General features: G+C 46.8%; 1 protein-coding gene across 1 annotated transcript in view; it reads left to right on the top strand.

The window, feature by feature from the left end:
- NELL1 (neural EGFL like 1) overlaps positions 1-11,907 on the top strand; it is a 326,301-nt gene that overhangs the window by 102,409 nt on the left and 211,985 nt on the right. The window lies entirely within an intron of this gene.

Here is an 11,907-nt window from a genome sequence, read left to right as displayed (position 1 = left end):
CCCCCCCCTTCGCATAAATGATTGAGCTCAGGTGTTTTCAGTGAAGGGAACTGGTAATACTACAGCATACAAAGACATTTTACACAGCTGTGCTCTTAAGCCTTATGGTGACAGTTGAAGACCCTTTTCTGTTCCACCATGACGGCCCCCTGAGTACAAAGCCAGCTCCATGAAGACATGGTGTGCACAAACTCGAGTATCCTGCACAGAGCCCTGACCTTAACTCTGCTGAATGCCTTTGGGATGAGTTGGAACACAAGTTGTGAGCCAGGTCTTCTCATCCAAAATGGTCTGATGAGTTTGGTATGGAGGAACTTGAGTGTCCTGCACAGAGCCCTGACCTCAGCCTTACTGAACACCCTAAGGGATGAACTGGAACCAGATTGTGAGCCAGATCTTCTTATACAATATGGTTTGATGAGTTTGGTGTGGAGGATCTCCAGAGGTCTGCACGGAGTGCTGACCTCAACCCTACTGAAAACTCTTGGGGATGAATTGGAACCAGATTGTGAACCAGGTCTTTTCATCTAACATGGTTTGATGAGTTTGGTGTGGGGTAACTTGCCCCAACGTCAACCTTACTAAACAACTTTGGAATTAATTGGAACTAAATTGTGAGCCAAGTCTTCTTGTCCAACATGGTTTGATGAGTTTGGTGTGGAGTAACTTGCAAGGCGTACATAGTGCCCCAACGTCAACCCTACTGAACACCTTGTGGATGAATTGTGTCCAGCACAGAGCCCTGACCTCAACCCTACTGAACTGGAACCAGATTGTGAGCTAGGTTGTCTTGCCCAACATGGTTTGATGAGTTTGGTGTGGAGGAACTTGCTCCAACGTCAACCTTACTAAACAACTTGGGGATGAATTGGAACTAAATTGTGAGCCAAGTCTTCTTGTCCAACATGGTTTGATGAGTTTGGTGTGGAGTAACTTGCAAGGCGTACATAGTGCCCCAACGTCAACCCTACTGAACACCTTGGGGATGAATTGGAACTAAATTGTGAGCCAAGTCTTTTTGTCCAGCATGGTTTGATGAGGAGGAAATTGAGTGGTCTGCAGAAATCCCTGAACACGACCTTACGGAACACCTTTGGGATTTTCAATCGTTTGATTGCAGCCCAGGTGTTTTCCTCCAACATCAGTACCTGACTTCACCAATCTGCACAAATTTCCACAGACCCTCTAAAATCTCATGGAAAGTCTTTGCAGTGGAGTGGAGTCTGCTATAGCTGCACAGGGTGGGGCAACTCTACATAAATGCCTATGGTTTTGGAATGTGATGTCCCAACAGGCTTGTAGAGATCTGATGGTCATGGTCAGGTGTCCTCCAACCTTTGGCCATGTAGTGCTATTTTTTTTTCTTCCTTTTTCTCTTTTTTTTCTGCTTTTTATTTTATTTTTTGGCCTTTAACTCCTTTTGTTATAGGTCTTCTTTGATGCAAAACCTGTAAAGAGACAAAAAACTACAATCCGTACTTTTATACAGTGCAGTTTTATTCCAGAGAGATTTATATTTATCGTTATTGACTTTGTGCGAGGGCGATGCTGACATGTATTGCGGGAACTGATACCAGAGCCCTGTACAATTGCCATCTATTGTTAATTACTTCTGTAAGGCAGCTGCAGGAATCCTGATCAGAACATAATAAGTGTTGTTTGTTCTGCGCTTTGCAGGATTGCATAAGGGAATCCCTGGTATCCTTCAAGACCTGAATATATACGTCCTATAGGTGCTGTATAAGGCTGAGATGCAAATCTGTTGCCATATCTATTGCCATACCTGATTTCAGAAATGGGAGGTGAGAGCCATTCAAAAATCATCGAAAGGAAAATGTAATAAGTACTTGACTTATACCCCAGCTTCAGACGGGCTCATCTAGACGAGGGTCACATCACTGGGGCACCTTGTAGGATCTTCTAAAAGCATACGATCCCAAATTTTAGGAGAATGCACTCTCTTTGCTTCCTTTTAAACATCAATTATAATACATGGCAAAGGATTCATAGTACCACCTTATTCGGCTTAACTTTGAGTCTAGCTTGAGAATGAGGGGTCAGAAGCCTCCTGGAGTCTAACAAGACCTCCTCGATGTCCACTGCCTTACTTCCCACTCTCTACCAGCTCCTGAGTGCACATAACGGACTTGTATAACAGGTCCTCCTTGTTAAGGGAATGTGGCCAACGGCATGGTGATTTTGTGATGCTGTTGTGCACATTTAGAGGCTAAAAGACAGCATGTGAGGTCAAGCCGTTGATGGGACCTTCAAAGCTTCGTTGGGGCTCTGGCCTTTGACACTAAACTTGAACAGTTAAACTCAGACTAAACAAGTCCAAAAATGGGGGAGGGGAATACCTCCTAAGACTTAACCTTTAAAGAATATTCACATTCCTGCCAATTGTGACAATTTTCCCACTGTGGCTTGTGCAGCAGGCATATGTATTGTATCAGGGTTTAAGGGAACTGCGAGTTTTCCCTCTAAGCTTGTTGGTCACAACCCCTCTGTTACATGGTCAGACCTTTAAAATGTCACCCGGTGTACGGAGGGTGCTGATCCCTGTCTTTGCCATCGCTCTCTGCAGTCGTCTTCCTGATGGGAGTCAATGACACTGATGAAATCTCCCTCTCTTCCTCCCCCCAGAGAGGTGTTCGGGGTCTGTAGTCCTTTCACGGGTCACCTGGCAGTTTCATTGCAATTGTTTTCTGCGGCGCTGGCGGAGTTTTTCCATGAGCAGAATTGATGGGCCAAGGTGGAGCGGAATCCTGATGATAGCGGACAGTGGACGAGGCTTTCAGCTCAGCAGGCCGATTATCAGTCAGATTAAAGAGGACCTGTTACCAGCTTCATGTGAAAATGTGGATTTTCTTTGTTACATTGTTACAATTGTGTTCACTTATAAAAGATTTATACTTTGTATTTTAAAGGAGAACTATGGGGTTAAGGCTTTTCCCCATAGTTCTCCTTAGGGTAACGGGAGGACACCCCGTCACCCTAGGCTCAGTATACCGCAAGCTGTAGCTCGCGGTATACTGAGACGCTGAAGCAGATCCCGACAATTGTGCCGGGATCCGCCCAGCTGCGTGACTGACAGCTGGCTCTGCCTATCTAGAAGCAGAGCCAGCTGTACCCGCCCCCTCCCCCGTCCGTTCCACCAGTCAGCGCTGGCGGAGTGGGGAGGGGGGAATCCAGCCCCTCCCCTGTCACGGCAGAGAGCCGTGACAGGATCGAGAGGTGAGCGAACGCCGCTATGTGTTCGCTCACCTACCGATCTACTGAGCGGACCTGTGACGGTCTCATTGTCACAGGTCGGCTAGAACTATGAGGTGAGTGAAAATCACTCACCTCATAGTTATCCTTTAAAATTATTTACTGAGGATGACTCTGAAGCTCAGAGAATGGAGACAGGCTGACCATGGTCCTACCATAGGCGTGCTCACAGGGTGTGTCGGGTGTGCCTAGGCACACCCTATTCACCCCGAGTGCAACACTGGAAACACAACAGCGGACACTGTGTTTTCATTAATTGAGCTGGAGGAGAGATCACAAAGATCTCTTTGTGACCAGCTCAGCCATAGGGTTGGCACTTGTCCGGGATTCAGCCGGACAGTCTGGGTTTTGAGTCCTGTATGTGTTGTGTCCGGGTTTCAGGTCAGAGGCAAATGATTGGAACTGTTTCATGCTAAATCGGTGCACAAATCTGGACGGAAAATAGAAAAAAGCCACAATATATATTTATATGGACTGCAGCTTTAAATTCCATTGCAACGGAGACCCCCCTGTCAGTCCCCCAGTTCCCCCCATCAACTCCAGTCACCTCAGGGCCCCATTCTTCTCTTCTGGTGACAGCGGACTCCTCCATCGTCCTGTGTCGGCCGTGCCGTTCGCGCAGTCACCTGTTCCGTCGGCTCCATATGGCTGCGATATCCCGGCAGCTTTGCTTATGCTACAGAGCTTTTGTGGGAAGATAAATGGGTTTATTTAAGGGAATACATCTGCCCAATTAGGTGTGACTTCATAATAGTGATACAGCCTGTCGGCATCTGGAGAGACCTCACCTGCTGAACACCATCTACACGTGAGGACCTTATTTATTGATTGAAGCCGAACTTCATCCAGAGGGCTCCATGCACATCAATGTGAACTGTATTAACGGCCATTATATTTGTATCTCTGTCCAGTCATCGGGTGTTTTATGTAGCAGTCTGACGGCATGGTGATGAGTTTATAAGTTAAATGTGTATTGGTGTTGTTTTATGTTTAAGTGCTTTATCCTGTGTGACCTGGTTATGAAAAGACTATCGGCACCATCAGCACCCATTGTACTCTGAAGGAGCTCAGAACAATGACATTCTGGCCAGGCTCCTGCTATGGCTGTCTGGAGCTTGTTCGCAGGGGAAACCCTGTGGTGTTGAGCAGACCGATTGTCTGGGATGGGAGGGTGGATGTGATGGGATTATAATCTGATCTCATCACTTGCTGTATAAAGGTTTGTGCAGTTGCTCAATAAATCAGAGTTTGTTTCACCCTACACTTGTGTCTCGACCAGTGACTGGGGAAACTGAGAGCTAAAGATCTTCAGCTTGCAATATCTCCTCAGCAAGGAAGAATACAGTGGCGGACATACTCATCCTGAGTACTGGGGTCCGTCACAAGCAGTATACAGTATATACCCTGCATAGCTCTGCCTGTATGTGCATTCATTATTCTACACACAGCGGGCAGGTCTGCGGAGTGTCTGACCCCAACATCTAAGGCTATTTCGTACATCTTATGTATTTATTTTTCTCTGACCTTTTATAATAGATCTTACATGTGATGTGTTTGTAAGGGTGCTGTATGGGCCCAAATGTGGGAGGATTGTATAAGTCTCATTAAAAATTTCCTTAGTCTCCAATCATCTCCTGTACAATATCTGCAGTCTCTGATTATCTCCTGTGTTATATCTGGAGTCTTTGACCACCTCCAGTAGTATATCTGCAGTCTCTGACCACCTCCTGTAGTATATCTGCAGTCTATGACCACCTCCTGCAGTATATCTGCAGTCTCTGACCACCTCCTGTAGTATATCTGCAGTCTATGACCATCTCCTGTAGTACGTGTTCCGTCTCTGACCATCTGCTATAGCAATGATCTTGCACAATTGCACACAGCGATTGCTGCGCGGGTTCATTGATTTCAATCGTGTTATATACAGTATATATATATATATATATATAAGTACCTATTTTTTTAACTGCGATCGTGAGCAATTGCATTGGTGGTAAAGAAACCGCATGATCTGCCTGACACGACTGGGGGGCCATTAGCGCCAGAGCGACGGCCATCTACGTGATTTCGTGCACGAATTGCTGCGTAGTGACGGATCGCCCTATTATGAACCTGGCCTTAGTGATACTAAACTCAGGAGTTAAAAATACATTCAAGTCCCTGAACTACTAACAACATTGTATCTTGTTTGTGTATCAGTCGGCTGTAGATCCTCCAATCATCTCTGACACTGTCCTTCCTTCTGGAGGGGGGGCTATGTCTGGTCCCTGTGTGTGATGTAAAGTAGTCACCGCTGCAAGCTCGCTCCCGGGATGGACTACAATCTCAATACAAAGAGTAAACTAAACATGAGACTGTAGTCCATCCCGGGAGCGAGCTTGGAGCGGTGACTACAACACACACAGGGACCATGGGGACCAGACGTAGCCCCCCTCCAGAAGGAAGGACAGTGTCAGAGATGATTGGAGGATCTGCAGCCGAGTGATACACAAATAAGATACATTGTTGTTCAGAGTTCAGGGACTTGAATGTATTTTTAAGATTTACCTCCGGAGTTCAGTGTCCCTTTAATACTTTGTCCTTTGTAGCAGGACGGTTCCCTGTTTTTGCACCAACAATCCCTCAGAAGACGGTCAGATCAGCTCCCCGCACATCACACGGCGATCTTTGGTTTGATCTCGGCTCCTCTTATGTTCCCCCGGCTTCTCCTCTTCAAGTAAAATGCGATCTGGGAGTGGAGAGCTGCAGAGCTCGGCTTTGTTCCCTAACTATGTATAATTTGTATAATTTGTACTTTACATCTGGGACTAGTACACACAGGACGGACAGGAAAATGAACTCAACGCCAGGCTACCGTCACGACCAGCCATGTCGTGGCATATAAACCTACTTTGAAAGGAGATCGGTGTAAAAAGAGAAGTTTTTGGCAACAAGTGAAATGAATCGGTTGAAATAAGAAGTCTGTCCAGTAAACACGGCAACTGTGAAACACATGAAATGTAATCTGTGTTCCTTATTGTGTTTGATACACCCCAGCAGATTTCAGAGGGCTCCCTGCATATGAGGTGTCCGGGTCTATTTCCTGAATTTGTTCTGTCCAGTTTCCTCTCTGTCCCTGCCTGATGTAAAACTTGGTGCGCATCTGATTAACAGATGTCAGAACTTGTAGCTACCCTCCTATTCTGTAATAAAAAAAGCGTGCTGTTCCACCTCCAAAACAATACCAGAACCTTTAGGTCTTGTAGGAATGTTAGGAGGGACCCCATTTACAAAAAAAAGAAAGAAAAAAAACTGCACGGTGTTCCCCCAAAAGTCATACCAGACCATTAAGGTCTGGTAGGAATTTTAAGCAGGAACCCCACCCCCAAAAATGGGGGGGAAACATGGGGTCCCTTCTAAAATTCCATACCGGACCCTTGATCGGAGCACAGGCCTGGCAGGGCTGGAAACGGGATGGGACGGATGAGAGAGTGCCCCCTCCTCCCTGTGATACCAGGCAAAGTGCCCTAGGCACTGGAAGGGTGCTTTTCCAGGGTCGCCCCTGGAAAAGCACCTTGTCCCCGTGCCGATGGGGACAAGGGCCTCTTCCCCACAAGCCCTGGGGCGTTGGTTGTGGGGGTGCGGGCAGGGGGCTTATTCACATTGGGGTACCTAGATGCAGTCCCCCCCTTTTGTGAATGAGTAGGGGGTGCTTGTACCCATTCACTAAAGGGTTAAATAAAATTGTAAAAAACGAGGCCAAACTTTTGATAAAATCTTTTATTTAAAAAAAACAAAAACATGGATCCACCGACGTAATCCAGGGTCAATCACGGCGTCCAGCGTTGTCCTCGACGAATCGACAAAATAAAACAATAAAAAATATATGAAAATAATAATTTTTAAAAAAAAGACGACCGCCGGCCCGTACGCTTGCGACAAACACCTGCTGAGGAATGTCATTTTCTCAGATGCCGGCAACATATAAACACTTGGGCGGAGCTAGCGGTGACCGCTAACCCCGCCCAACTGTTTACAGTTGTATTTCATCTGGCAGGTGAGCCATGATTGGGCAAAGTCCGCATGACTTTTCCCAATCATGGCTCTTTAGTGCTGGGCCGTGTGGTCAGGTGCAAGGCTTTAGCCAATCAGGGCTCACAGGGCACAAGCGCTTTGCAGGAGCGCTCAGCTTTGCGAACAATCGCTAATTGTCACAAACAGGATTTACTGAATGAATGTTAAATTCGCCTTGTGAAAGACAACTTGAATATATGAGAATAACATTCCGCACACATGAAGAACGTTCACAGGTTATTATTTGTGACTTTTGTGTGAATGTATTGCCTGTTTTTCTTACAAACAGACCTGTCGGGTGAATCGGGAAGCTCGGATTGTAGTCTCGGCCTGCTGCTGGCGGTTGAAGATTTAACGGGAACGTTGAGCGCTTTCCTCTGCTGATATATTATACATAAAAAGTGAATCCCTTCCCCCCTCAAGATGCGCGCGGCTAACCTGCGTCCGGGACCCGACGTCACCCGCTGTGCCGTCCCTGTGATCTCCGGAAACCTTCAAAGTCTTGTCACCGCCTCACCCGAAGAGCTCCGGCCGTCCTTTTGAGTGACAGCCCGTACGGAAGGATCCCAGAGCTCCGGCAGAACACCGACAGTGTTCTGACTCCGGCAGGAGTGAAGGACGCTTCAGGCAGGGGTCAGCGGGTGCTGCTAGCTCGGTTAAAAGACTTTAACTAGATGAAGGATGCCGCACTTCAAACACGGCGGCCTATCTCAAGCTGGTATCGCACAGCGTGCCAGGCAGAGCAGGGCTGAGAAGACCTCCGACTGCTCCAGGCTCCGGGACCCCATTTAATGGGAGATCTTTCATGGGAAAGGGTTTTCATTTGATGACATTATACATGCAGTTAGGCCTTAGAAGAGGCGACAGAAGGCTGGAAGAGGTTTCCGTCACCACGTCCGAAACAATTTGATTTGTATCTAAAAGTCAGTTTGTTCTCCTCTTCAGTTTTGGATAGAGTGAGGAACGTTCAGAACCCGGACGTTTTTTATGTTTGCCATCCGTGTTGGAGATCTTTCTCCCTAATTCGTTCCCCGAAGATACAACGCTGACTTTATTAGAACATTAAAGAAGTTCTGAACCAAAATCTTTTTTTTTGTTTAGTTTTTGGATAGAGCAAGGGAGGGTTATATCCAGTGGTGTCCCCAGACTTTTTGCCACCTGAGGGGGGTGTGCCCAAAAGGTGATACCACCCTCTGAAGGCTCTGCATCACCCCACCCAACGCTTGGCAATCTGGGACACTCTAGCAGGTGTCCTGCCCAGCTCCTGGCAACCAGTGGCATCACTGGTTGCCAGGACCTGGACTAGGCGCCGGCTAATAGCTGGACGGGGAGATGTGTATGGCCCTTAGACTTCTCCACGCCTGGCTCTTGGCAATCTGGGAGGCTCTGGCCAAAAAGGGGGCAGCAGGTGCACTGCAAACATTGTGCAGCAGAGCAGCCATGACACTCTGCCTGTTGTCCCTCACAAGACCGAAAGAGATGACGCCTGGGGCAACAGCCTCATGCTGCCTCATGAAAGGGACAACCCTGGTTTTTACCCCAACAGCTTTTTTTTGCCATCTGTGTCCCATTGGGGAGATCTTCCTTCACTTCCCGTCTGATATCGACAACAGGAAGAGAGAGGAAAATTCCGGGTGGCCACCAGAACTAGTGTCCCCGCTGGAAGATTTCCCATCTACTCCTGTTCTGGTGACTAAAATTTGGGATTTTCAGTCAGAAAGGTCACCAGGACAGAGGATGAATCTCCCTAATGGGCACACAGACCACAATAAAATTTGACTGGGGGGTAATCCCTCTCCAGTCCATCCAAAACTAAAAAGTTGCACTTTAATAGTCCTTAGGAGAACAGTAATCAGACTTGGTACAGATCTGTCTGGAACGGTTTCCATTGAGTCCATTAACGTTCACATTTCTGTAATGTAAGCACTGATCTAGGGGGGTGTTTTGCCCCTGAAACGCGTTGGATCAGATTGTGACCAAGTAAACATCTTGAGGACTGTTATCTTAAGGTTTGCTACTCTGCGTATACTTCTATGTTTTGCATTATTTTCCGGGTACCCTTCAAGGAAAGCCTCGGCGTATGTAAGCCACCTTTCCGGAACCAGTAGGCCTGTTGGAATGTTTCCTTCTGCTTGTATGGATAAGGTTTGGGGTCCCAGCTCCTCTTCAACATGGAAGAGAACAGGAACAGGAAGAGAGAAATCTCTGAAATGTTACAGGTATCCCCAGCACCCCACCCATCCCTATTCCAGATTATGCGGATGAGGCATTTGAAAGCCAGAAACCCGATTGGGAGTTTCTCCAGGACTGCAGACGTTAGAATCCCGTTCTTTTATTTCCTGGCCCGGGCGCACCTTCTGACCTCGGCATTGCTTCCTGGCCTTCCTTAACAAATCACGGATTGCTTTTCCTAGTAGTTTGCCCTTTAATTGGTTATCTGCCTTCAGCGGCTCCTCATCTCCACACAACATCTTGCTTCTTTTCCACAAGCCTCCATTCCTCCTTCCCCAAGCTGTATTTCTTTTGTACTGTGAATGAGATTTGCTAGCCTGGAGCGGGCCTGCACCCTTGCACCCCTCTCCACATGCTGCAAACCATATTAAACCGCTTAATTACCACTTTGATAATTTAACGTGCGCCTGATGAGCTGTGATGGGAAATTTGGAACAGAACCCCTTCTGCCTGGCAGTATTAACATTTCCAAAACGCCTTGCAAATTACCCGTACATATGTTCCCTCCTCCATTCACATGTCTTCAACGACTTGAAGGAAACTTAACTTGCAAAGAGAGTCACAATTGTGTGAGGGGGCGAGGGGGGATCTCTAATAGGAAACTGTATCAAATTACCAGCTAATGCATATTCTGAGTCATCGCTTTTTTTTGGGAAAGGGCATTTGGTTTAATTTTCACACTTCTTTCTCTCTACATACTTTTTATGATTATACCTCATATGTGGGAAGGCTAACAAGTTAGCCTGAATTTGTGGGAGGAGTCCGCGCCCTCCTGCCCTACTTAAACAGCACCCTTAGCATTGTGAGGGACGGATCGTTTCAGCATAACCCTCCCACCCAGCCCTTAGGGGCATACAGTCAATCTTCACACTCACTCAATCACTCAGAGTATGCCCCCTTATTGGCATTACTGTCCTCTCGGACCAAGGCACACCTCAGGTCGGTATTTAGTTGTATCTAGTTGCAATCTTGCGTGAGGTGGAGCGGACTCTTTTAAACAAATGGATGTGTTGGGTTTCTGTAATACTCGTATGTCAGGAATTGCATTTAGTGCCCTTGCTAAGTCACTGTTGATATAAGACCAGCAATAAAACTTTGTGGGCGCACGAACTTTAGGTCAGGCATTGATGCTGGATGAGAAGACCTAGCTTGCCCTTAGTGTTTCAGTTCATCCTTCAAGGTGTTCAGTAGGGTTGAGTTTAGGGCTCCTTGCAGGCCACTCAAGACTCACTCAAGTTCCTCCACACCAAACTCATCAAACCATGTTGGGTAAGAAGACCTGGTACATGATCTGGTCCCAATTCATCCCAAAGGTGTTCAGTAAGGTTGAGGTCAGGGCTCTGTGCAGACCTCTTGAAATCTTCCACAGCAAACTCCTCAAACCATGTTGGACGAGAAGACCAGGGTCACGATCTGGTTCCAATTAATCCCAAAGGTGTTCAGTAGGGTTTAGGTCAGGGCTCCTTGCAGGCTACTCAAGTTCCTCCACACCAAACCATGTTGGCCGAGAAGACCTGGTTCACTGTCTGGTCCCAATTTATCCTAAAGATGTTCAGTAGGGTTGAGGCCAGAGCTCAACACAAACTCTCCATGTCTTTATGGAGCTGGCTTTGTTCACAGGGGACAGTCATTCTGAAAAAGAAAATGGTGAAGACCCAACTGGTTACCACATGGTTGGAAGAGCACAATTGTCTACAATGCCTTTGTGTGCTGTAATATTATCAGGACACTTCACTGGAGACACCTGAACATCATCATTTGGAGGGGGGGTGCACATACTTTTGGCCTCACTTGTAGGTGTAATGGTTAGATGCCCACAAACTTTAGGCCAAATAGGGAATTGGTCTGTCTCGAGCATCCCCCCAAAAAAGTTGAAACTTTTGAAACAATCTTTGTTTTAATCCATAGTAACAGCTACGGTCTAGCCGTAGAGCTGGAGCTCGTAGGTTTGCTTGGAAACTATGATTGGCTGTCATGGAGACCACATGATTTTCACTAATAATGCAGAGTTAATCGAGGATATTGTAATTGGGGAGTCATTGGGTAATAGTATACAGGGGTACAGGTAATATACAGGGGTACAGGTAATATACAGGGGTACAGGTACTCCTAGAATGAGATCCTAATGGGTTGGACTTGATGGACTAATGTCTTTATTCAACCTCAAATACTATGTAACTATGTAACTATGATCTGTAGCCACACTGATTGCTCTCCAATCATTAGTGAGAGACCATTGCTGCTAGTGACAACCTGGTCTCAGAACTAGGTGCACACAAGGGTGTTTGCTCCGCTTTGCAGAATAGATCGTAGTTCAACGTGAATGGAGCACCTGAAAATGCTGATAGACAG

The sequence above is a fragment of the Nanorana parkeri genome, unplaced genomic scaffold (genome assembly GCF_000935625.1).
Source record: "Nanorana parkeri isolate BGI_ZX_2015 unplaced genomic scaffold, ASM93562v1 scaffold10, whole genome shotgun sequence".
Taxonomy (NCBI): Eukaryota; Metazoa; Chordata; class Amphibia; order Anura; family Dicroglossidae; genus Nanorana; species Nanorana parkeri.
This window is presented reverse-complemented; position numbering and strand designations above follow the sequence as displayed.